This window comes from Mandrillus leucophaeus, unplaced genomic scaffold (genome assembly GCF_000951045.1).
Source record: "Mandrillus leucophaeus isolate KB7577 unplaced genomic scaffold, Mleu.le_1.0 Scaffold258, whole genome shotgun sequence".
Taxonomy (NCBI): domain Eukaryota; kingdom Metazoa; phylum Chordata; class Mammalia; order Primates; family Cercopithecidae; genus Mandrillus; species Mandrillus leucophaeus.
The window spans coordinates 2275973-2287530 of NW_012102676.1; positions in this window are offsets into that span (position 1 = coordinate 2275973).

An 11558-nucleotide genomic window follows, 5' to 3' on the forward strand; every position below is an offset into this window, starting at 1 on the left:
TAGAATGATGATATATTAAGCTTTAATTTATTTTCAATACATGGTGAAAATGGCACTTGTGAATAAAATAGGCATTCCAGACTAATTTTTTTCACACCTAGAACCTAATGTAAAGTGGCCTGCCGTTATTGTCTGTAGCAACATCATCTTGAGTTGCTTTAAAAATGCCTTCAATAGGCTGGGCGCAGCAGTTCACACCTGTAATCTCTGCCCTTTGGGAGGCCTAGACTGGCAGATCACCTGAGGTCAGGAGTTCAAGACCAGCCTGGCCAACATGGTGAAACCCCGTCTCTACCAAAAGTACAAAAAATTAGCTGGGTGTGGTGGTGCACGCCTGTAATCATAGCTACTCAAGATGCTGAGTCAGGAGAATTGCTTGAACCCAGAAGGCTGAGGTTGCAGTGAGCTGAGATTGTGCCACTGCACTTCAGCCTGGGCAACAGAGTGAGACTCTGTCTCAATAAATAAATAAAGAAAATAAAAATAAATAAAAGGTTTTCATCTATCCAGGAATTTTTCCACAGTGTTGCATTTGATAAGTTTAATTTTAATGTACTTATTATTTCTTTTTTTATCCTTTCTCCTAAATAAGCCTAGTTGGTTTCACAAATGTTGCTTTAAATTCAATTGACTGTCTTGCAGTTAGAATATGAAAAATTGGCTAGGAATTTTTACTCAGCTACAAATCTTGAACCACATAATTCTTGTAAAAGTACTGTATTTAATGTTCACAGAGTCAGCTATCTTGTGGCTAGAGTTTTCTGCCAAGAGTACACCACAAGCTTTTTGTTAATATTATTCAGAAGTGGGAAAGGAGGTAGGAAACTTGATTTCCTGCAATACCAATGAGATTTTTCCCTCTAATATCTCAGAGCTCAGTCAACATAGGGAAACTTTGAAATATATTTATTTATGACTATTGTTCCTTTCATGAGCCCAATAATTCTCCAGCTTCTGAAATACACGTCTTATTTACTTGCTATCACCATCTGTCAGAAAATATTTTGAGTTGAACAGAAGCAGCAGAAGAATAATCCCACCTGCAGATGCTGTTCAACTGAGAGATTAATCCCAGCAATTGAAATCATCACGAAGAGAGCTCTGACTTAGTTTTCTTTTCATTGTGACACAAAAGTTTACCTTATTTGACTCCTTGGGAAAAGGAAAGTAAATGCTAATTGTATTTCATTCAGATTTGCATTTGAAACTTTAGAGCTTTACGAAAATATTATTCAAGAATTCTGTGACACCTTCCCTGCCATATCCTGGCCTTGTTTCCCTAGTATCTGTGCCATCCTAGTGTACACTGTCCATCTGCACTCCAGCCTGACATTCAGAAATGGTGTCCATGGCTGGGGAGGAGTTTGGGGTTAACATTTGAAAAAGAGATTCAAAGAATACTATGCAGTGTATTCCTGGCTTCAAGATTTGCATCCCTGTTAAAGCAAGATAAAAGTATTGCCTTTGAGAGTCAGGGGGAGAATTACAGCAAGGCAGTCATTCACCTTTGGGGAAAGGGTATGAAAACAAGTGGGCAATTTTACCTGCTTTCATTTTGTGATTTATGACATGGGAGCATTTTGAGGATATGCTATGTGTTTTATTCTCCTTTCATTCATTTATTTATTTATTCCTTCATTCCTTCATTTCATTTTTCCTATGAGTAACTCACTTTTTCATGTATTCAATCAACTAACATTTATTGAACATTATAGCTTTATAAATCTTTTTTTTTTTAAAAAAACTTTATTTGCCAAACTTCTTTCTGCCTCAAGTTTCTACAGTTTCACATTACCCTGTTTTATTTCTTCATAGCACTTGTCACTTCTGGAAGCCATACTATTTTTTTTGGTATATTATCTGATTCCCTCTTAGGAAGTGTTAAGTCTTGTGAGAAAAGAAACTCTATGTTGTTTTTGCTGAATTCCCCAGATGTAGGAGGATGCCTGGCATGTGATGCTGATAGTTCATCATCATCATCATCATCATCATCATCATCATCATCATCGTCATCACCATCATTGGTAGCAGCCAATCTTTACAAAACTTTTAATTTTTTTTTCAGTAAATGAAAGAATGAATGATTGAAGTTACATAATATAATTTGTTGGCATTAATTAAGCCCAACCCATGTTACTGCACCTAATGATCTATTGATCCCATACATTTTCACTTTCAAATACAGTCACATGCCACATATGATGTTTCATTCCAGGACGGACTACATGTGCAAGGAATTACATGATAATTACACTATAATAATTTATAGTAAAATTGAAAATTTTCTGTAGTCTAGTGATGTTTTAGACTTCATAATGTCATAATGTGTTGGTATAACACATTGCCTTTTCTATGTTTAGATATGTTTAAATACATAAGTACTTACCATTGTGTTATAATTGCCTACAGTATTCAGTTTAGTAACGTGTTATACAAGTTTGCAACCTAGAAGCAATAGGCTATAACATTTAGCTTAGTTGTATAGTAGACCAGTGGTCCCCAACCTTTTTGGCATGAGAAACTTGTTTCATGAAAGACAATTTTTCCATAGGGGTTGGGGAATGCATGATTTTGGGGTCATTAGCCATTAGACTGTCAAAAGGAGCACACAACCTAGATCCCTCGCATGCTTAGTTTACAATAGGGTCCATGCTCCTGTGAGAATCTAATGCTGCTGCTGATCTGACAGAAGGCAGAACTCAGGCAGTAATGCTCATTGGCCCACCACTCACCTTCGGCTGTGCAACCTGGTTCCTAACAGGCCACAGACAGATACTGGTCCCTGGCCTGGGGTTGGGGACCCCTGTAGTAGTCTGTGTCATCTAGGTTTGTATGAGTACAGTTACAATGTTTACACAAAGAGGAAATCACCTAACAACATGCTTCTCAGAAAGTATCCCCATTGTTCATTGAAACCTGACTGTAACTCAGTTTCCTAAGCTGGAGGGTATATGCAATCACCCTTCTTTAGTATCACCCAGACATATTTGTGTTAGACAGGGATTAGCATCAGTGTTTTGCAAGATCTGGAAGTATGAAGTTGATATTCATCTAAATTTATTTATGATACAAGAAGTCTTAAGAAAAACTGATAGACGGTAATATCACGATTCTGCCTTCCTTTGGTTGTTCTCTGGTATCACCATCATCTGTTGCTGCAATTGTTATGATTGTTTTTGTTAAGTCTTTTACAAATAGCATAATGCTGGTCAAGACAATGAATCATCAAAATAAATGACAGACTGGAAAACCAGTAAAAATAATTCTGCAAAAATGAATGGACTCTCTTATATTTAGGTTTAAATATGTAGCTGAAAATACATAGTAAGAAAATGCCCAAAATAATAGTATTAACTTTTAAACAAATACATCACATTATTTGCATGATGCAAATGTATGGTCAATATGCTAAAAACATTAAATTACCTGTGATTTAATAAATGTGTATGTTCAAATAAAGAATGTCATATGCTACATTTCAAGAGAAATGTCACATTTTACTTCCATTTTTACAGGGTCAGTTTAATTATTCCATGCTTTTCCAGAGCAAAAGGCCTGAATTTTTTCACTAGGAAGTTTTGGGTAAAAAATGAGAACTCTCTCTGTGGCCTTGTAGGGAGAATCCAAACAATGGCTAATAGAAATGGCTGGATGACACTCAGCTTCCTTCAAAGTTGAGATTTGGTTATTAGGTAAATTACTCAAGGCAAAAAAGGAATCCCAGGAACGTGAATGGGAAAAGATAGTTAGGATTTTTATATTTCCAATCATAAAAGAACTTATTAAATATTTTTTTCACAAAGAGTCCTCTTGAAATCCTATGATTTTGATTCCATCTATATTTAAAGGAGCCACAAGTAGGTAATTTACTACCATAGATGTTTTTTACTGTGAAAACAATATTACATTTAGCTTGATTCAAGTTGTCATATACACAAACACAATAGATCAAAGATTATTCAAATAAAATATTCTAAAGCCTCAAGTTAGAAACTAATTTTAAAAAATTGTTCACGTTCTAATTGTTACTTATCAACTAAAAGCAAGCTTAGTGTTCCTTCATTAATGTGAAAGTACGTCAATGGCAGTTTGTTTTTATACTTTCCATACTTTAATGTTTTGTTGAAAAAAAAAGAGATGAGAACAAAGATCAAACTTGTCTTGAGATAAAAAGACGTAAAGAGGATCATGTTAATATTTATTACCTATTTGCAACCAGTAGCATTAAGCAGAAAGTGGACAAAGATATTTCAGTTTTGAATTTCTCTGTTATATCGAGTGTGGCTGAATGAGCTGTCAGTCCTTTTTCCTCACTATACGTTTGTCAGAAATAGAAATACTCATTGATCCTCAGCAATTATTAGAGTAAGTTATTGCCTTGCACTAACTTTAGATTTTGTTTCTCTCTCTCTCTCTCTCGATCTCTCTAATACATTTTGCTCTAATTATTTTATCTGTATAAAATTTTCCACTGCAATTCATTAGTCTTACATAAGTTACTTACTTTTAGCATTTTAAACAATTCACCAGTAAGAATATTTCCAGTTTCTTAAGCTCTGTAATTACATTTTTGCAGAAAAATAAGTATAAAATTGGGCCAAATCAAAAAATAAAGGTTCGTTTTTAATTATGAAAGATATATATATATATATTTAAAGAGTCAATCACATGCTTCTAAAGTCAGAAAACAGGGGGTGGGGGCGGTGGCTCACACCTGTAATCCCAGCACTGTGGGAGGCTGAGGTGGGTTAATCACTTGAGTCCGGTAGCTCAAGACCAGCCTGGCCAACATGGTGAAACCTCATCTCTACTAAAAATACAATATAGTCAGGCATGGTGGTGCATGCCTGTAATCCCAGTTTGGGAGGCTGAGGCAGGAGAATTGCTTGAACCCAAGAGGCAGAAGTTCCAGTGAGCTGAGATAGTGCCATTGCACTCCAGCCTGGGCAACAAAGACTGTATCTCAGAAAAACAAAAATCAAAAAAAAATATGAAAATAAAAATAAATCAAGTCAGAAAACACTTGTTCTTTAGGATGTGCTGTGGATGAAATAGTTTGTTTGCATTCTTATGTAGGAGTTTTGAAATCCTCCTAGATTTTCCTCAGCACATATGGATTAAGGTTTTCATTTAAAATTTTCCATCTTTCAAGTAAAAAATTCTGCAGCTAACCAGCTAAAGTTTCAGTCTAAAAATAAAAGTTAAAATCAATTCAGTAGTTTAAGTGAACCAATAACTACCACAAAGCATTTCACTAAATTGGTTAATTTCAAATAACTGGTTTATTGCAAAAGTTTGCATTATATATAAAATGAATAAAATACATCAAAAGCTATTGTACAATGTACAATTAATGCATAATATTTCCTTAAGATGAAATTTGAAAGGGCTTTATATATTAAGCATCTTGCATCATTTTATTTTTATTTAACATTCTGCAAGGTAGATTGTATATGGTATGTAATAAAATATTCTCAGTAATTATATATAGTCCCTTCTCTGATTCTCAATTATTTATCTTTATAATATCTCTATATTTGAGCTGACAAAAAAGGAACCAAATCAAAAATTAATTAGATTGCCTGAGGTTATTCCATGGAATGGAGCCAAAAATAAAAATCCAAACAAATCTCTCATCTGGTCAGTCTGTTCTAATGGAAGCAGCACAAGCTCAGGCAGTAAACAACTTTGATTGAATGTTCCCGTAAAGGCCAGGCGTGGTGGCTCAAGCCTATAATCTCAGCATGTCAGGACACTGAAATGGGAGGACTGCTTGAGGCCAGGAGTTCAAGACCAGCAGCCTGGGCAACACGGTGAGACCCTGTCTCTATTAAAAAAAAAAAAAACACATATATATGCACAAACGTATGTATGCATTCCCTTGAAAACTTCACGATTTATATCTAATTAGAATTTTCCCTTGAATAAGGACAGGGATGTGAATCCATTCTGATAGTACCAACTTGACTCATTAAAAATTATTTAGTAAGCTTTTATTACGTCTTTCATGTTGTACTATGTGAGATATAAGAAAGTCTCTTAAGACTTGGTTCATCAGTGTACTATATGTCGAATCAGGGGGACAAATTTAAGAGTCAAATTATATTTTACTTTTTAACCTGTAGAAAATAGGAGAAGGAAATTGTTAGCATGGACTGTTGTAATAAAATTTTTATGGAGGAAAAAACTTCAACCAATATTAAGATTTTATTTCAACTATTAAACAGAAGATTTTAGACATTTTAAGTTTAAGAACTTTTGAAATTATTTTAGAATATTTATAAAATTATTGTCAATAAACATATTCTTCAAGGAAAAAAAAAAAAAAACAACTTCAACCAGGGTGTCAGATTTGGGAGGATACAGTTTTTTTGACAGAAGTATAGAGTCATATGATGCACAAAAATGTAATCAAAGGATGGAAATGGAAATTGCTATTTTAGAGTATGCCTATGTGTGAGTTGAAAAAATGGTTTTCATTATATAGGACCAGTGCCAAATAAAAGAGAGCACTGAAGGGCCAAACACGTGATTTTTGAAATAATGAGACTTCTTTTTTAATAGTTTTATATTCTTTTGATGTCAGGCCAATGTAAGTTTAACAAGGTATGAAGGGTGGTTTTGCCATATTATTATCACTCAGTTCTATTTCATTGCTGTGTGTTAAACCAAATTATAATTTTACTTATGAATGTACGTGAGATTAGTAATCATTAATTGATAACCATGAATATACCCTGCTACTAATCCATAATAAAAATTGTTTTTGTTTTGTTAATTTGTTTTATTTAATGTTCTAAAACTTGGGGCACATTTTTCTTAGAAACCATGCTATAAATGGTGTCAAGTTTCTATTAGCAATTTTCACAAGAACTTCTTAATAAATTCCATCTACTTGAGATAAGTTATTCATATAAAAATATGCTCTGAGTTCTACTTGGAGTATTAAAAACTATTCTCCTACTCATACTTGCATATTAGTTGCATACTAATTTTTATAACTCCTCTCATTCTTAACTATATACTTATGGCAATATATTTATTTTTAAAGTACACTGTACACAACTATCTCCCAAATCTGTGTCTTTAAAATGACTTAACCCCATTCAAGTATAACCCAATATAACCTACTGCTTCTAGGATTTTTCTACTTGCATATATAGAGTATATTCAATACTACATATCAAAATAAAATGTATTCGCTTCCAGCTAGCCCTGTATCTTATATTCTTTTCATCCTCCCAAATGAAATTTGTGTTAACATCATAAAACCAATCATCAAGAAAGAAATGTTGTGAATCCATTCCCTCTACCGCTGCTTTTTTCACTCAGATCTAGTCAATCCATATCCCTTATTTATTTTATCTTCTTTACTCTATTCAAATTGTCATCATAGTTGGGTTATGATCCAGTACTATCTGTTGCATAAGCCATTCTTAGTTGGGTTTCAGTCACTTGCAACTAATGAAACCCTGAATACCATAAAAGCCTATAATGTAAATCTTGAGTGTCATTGATTTGGTTCAAGAAATTATCCCTTTTGCATCTTATCTCATTTAATGACCAACAGTCAATTCGTCCCCCATATTTCCTCCTCAGTCTTGCCAGCAGAATCTCTTAAATATGAGAGCTTCATCTTCTCACTTCCCCCTAACTAGCCCAACTCCTTTTTACAAACTTCCAATTATGATCGAATAAATTCTAGTACCCTCTGCATAACCTACAGGATCACTGATTTACTGGCCTTTGCTAACCATCTAAAATCTGTCTGTAATACTCATATGTTTTATCTTCCATTTATCTTATTTATTTATTTATTTATTTATTTATTTTTAAGACAATGTCTAGCTCTGTCACCTAGGCTGGAGTGCAATGGTGCGATCTTGGCTTACTGCAGACTCTGTCTTCTGGGCTCATGTGATTCTCCCACCTCAGCCTCCCAAGTAGCTGCGACTGCAGGTGCAATCTACCCAGCAAATTTTTATAGTTTTTGTAGAGATGAGGTTTTGCCATGTTGCCCAGGCTGATCTCAAACTCCTGAGCTCAAGCCATCTGCCTGTCTGGCCTCCTAAAGTGCTGGGATTACAGGTGAGCCACGGGGCTGGGCAATCTTAAATATTTATAACTCTTCAAAATATGATGTCATTTTGTAACTCTATGCCTTAACACATATTATGTAACTCTATTCCTTATTCTCATTCATAACTCAACTGATAAGCAGACTGATTCTTCCCAATGTTCACTGGACATCACCTCCAAAGTAAAATCTCTCCCTATTCCCAAATTTCCACACTTTTTCTTATAAATAATTTTCCTACTGAAAATTTTTCAGTATATCTTTATTATAACAAATATCCTACATCTGTGTATATGTATGTATATATAATTTTATTTTTACCTTTGTGTCTTCCTCATTGTGCTACGTGCAGCTGCAGAGCAAGATCTGTGCCATGTGCCATATGTATTCATGTTTGCCAGTGATTGACTGTAGCATGGTAAATTTTATTAATATTGATCAAATTAGAACAAATCTCTCAAAAGACCAAAAGAACTCAATAAATGTGAGCTAAGAAATGGGAATTTAGCACATATTTAAAACCAAGAGCACTACAACAAGCCTATCTGGCAATCAAATCTTTCTCCATCACTCCCTAGCACATCAAACAATTGTCCAGCCATTGTCTTTGAATTTTAGTAAGTGAATCGATTCTCAACAGGCAGACCACCATCCCCCCACTCCAATGTGAATTTACTTTTAAGGAAACACCTGATTAATTTTTCATAAAAGGGTTAAACACTTTTTTGAATTCTCAAATATTTGTTGATCTTACCATTTACAAACTAAATAAATTGAATTCTAACTGTTCCACCGAACTTTTATTTTGGCAAATTTGATTACTTCAATCAAATACTTAGTAGGAACTTCCACTGAAATAGATCAAAGGAACAAATGTGCACATCAACTGATTTTTCCTGGCTGCCACACTTCCCATCATTTGTTAGACAATGAAAAGTACATTTTACATATTTGCGTATTTATTTTGTCCTTCCAAAGCTCAGGGTTCCCAGAGCAACTATTTAGTTTTATATAAGGTTCTCCTTTCAGTAACTCCCCTCTTGGAAACAGAAAAGAGCATCCACCAAGTAAAATAACAAAACATTTCTGCTCATGTATTTTTAAAGCTGGGGTTATGGGATAAGGATTCTTTATTTTGGAATGGAAACCTAAGAGGGGAGAACCTGAAAACCGTCTGGTCAATGTTTTTAGCTTTATAAAGACAGTTTGAGAGAATAAGATAAGCAGGGCAAGAGAAACAAATATGAGAAATGAAGACAGAGAATGAAAGTGCTCAACTGGGCAAGTGGCTTATAAATTTTTGGCTCTGGTTATTTTGAGATCTATAGTTTAATTGATGAGTCAATATAGTTTATATCTTGCCTAAGCTCATTTTTGTTGAGTTTTTGTCACTTGCAACTGGTAGAATCTTGAATTATATAATAGCTTATACATTAGTAACTGTGACATTGTATGTTTAATGAAAATATTAAACTGGAAAAGGAAAAATTGTATCTCACTTGAAATCATTGTAAGGAAGTTTTATTAGCCTTGCCGATTTTACTAACATGTTTTCTAGTCATTTGTCTGTATACGTGTGCACACATACACACACACACACACACACACACAGAGCTATAGCTGTTTACAAAGCACTTCATAAATATTAATCTGTTATGTGAAAGCACAGGTAAATATTTCATTACATTTTGAATGAGTAAAAAGAAAAAGACATAATTTGACCTCTCCGGATCATGATGAAAGGCATCTATTTATAAACATGAACACAGACTCTTTATCTCCAAATAAATTATTTCATTCAAAATCTAAAAATATTAATGCAATTTTGATCTTTAAAAAAGATCAACACAATGCATATGTTGTTGTTGCTGCTATTACTTTAATCACTACAGCAGGAAAGGTCAGATGTCTTTTAAAATTCTGTTGCTGAAGTAAAAGATGCAAATGTAAACAGCCATTCTCACGCTGAAAATTACCTTATTCACTTCTGAAATTGAAGAAGTGGTACTCAGAACATGGACATACAAGTTTTCTCTCTATTTTGAATACCTGGAAATGCCTCATAAAATATGTAAACCATTACATACATAATGAATTAAACTGATGATTGCTAATTATACACTTGTGTCACATAGTATTCAAAGTTACAATTTTTAAAGTTCTAGACAAATGGTTTTATGTTGGTGACATTGTAATTTTAAAGAATTTGTAAATATATCATCCCACTTAATATCAAGGCTGAGAGGATATGTTTTTACCCATTGGATAGATAACATAGTTAATTAGTCTGCAATACTTTGGGCTGTGTTACTAGTAGATCATTTCTGCATTGTGTGAAACTTAGATCCTCTGAGCAGCAGAGGCTGAGACTGAAGTTTAGAGGGGCTAGAAAAGTTTATTGGAGAGTAACACCTATTTTAAAAAAGTGCTGTAGGTGGGGTGAGAAAGAAGCAGGATTGTGTAGGAGGAAATTTCAGACCACATTTTGGATTTTATAAAATCGACCAGCCCAGCAGGGAGATCTGAAAGAAACATTGCTGGTTAGGAGAGTTCTGTGTGTAGCAAAAATGGCCCAACATTTGTATCGTAGTTTGCTCAGTTATCTGCTGTGGCCACTTCAAGAAGAGTGACCCCAGCTCAAAAGCTGTGATGAAACAGAAGGAGCTGATAGGTGAAAACTGTTGATCCCAACTACACTTTTCAGATCTGGGCAGTTGGTTCTCCCTTGCATCTCCATAGGCAGAGCCATGGCTGCCACATCTCAGCCACATGAGACTAATAAAATGGAGTGCACTTTAATCAACTTACTAAACACAATTCATTGAGACAGAGCCATTTAATAAAATCCTAAATTGTATGTGCTTAAATTAGAAAGGTTTAGTTACTAAAGAGTCTTGGCGTTACCACTAGGGTGTGTCTGAAGAGAAAACGGAGAAATATGGAAATAAAATCAATGTTTTGTTCAAAAAATTTTATTATATGGAAAAAAATAAAAGCTAAGCTGCATGCACACAAGTCTTCCAAACAAATAGAATAAAATGCAAATATTTTCAAAATAAGTTTAAAATTCAGGAAAAAGCAGAAATAGCATTATAACTGAACATATGTCAAAGATGGATGGAATGGAAGGCTCCCCTGCATACACATTAAATAGATTTGTATGCTTTTTCTTCTTCGTCAGTCCACCCAATGTCAGTGATTTTTAGTGAACCGTTAGGGAAAACAGCCTATAGCCCTCATAATAAACTGTAATAAATCTTTAAATTGGGATGTCATGTTCTCTGATGTTTGTCCTAAGTCCTCCGCCTGAGATCATGGGTAATAAAACACTTACCAATGGCTTATCTTTGGCTTAATTTGACAAGAGAAATATTTGTTAGTATAAATTATCACATCTGGGAGGAAGGTAAGATAAATGTATTCATAGTACAAAGTGTACAGTATTCACATTGATGTCAGAGTGGACAAAAAGATGATTTGT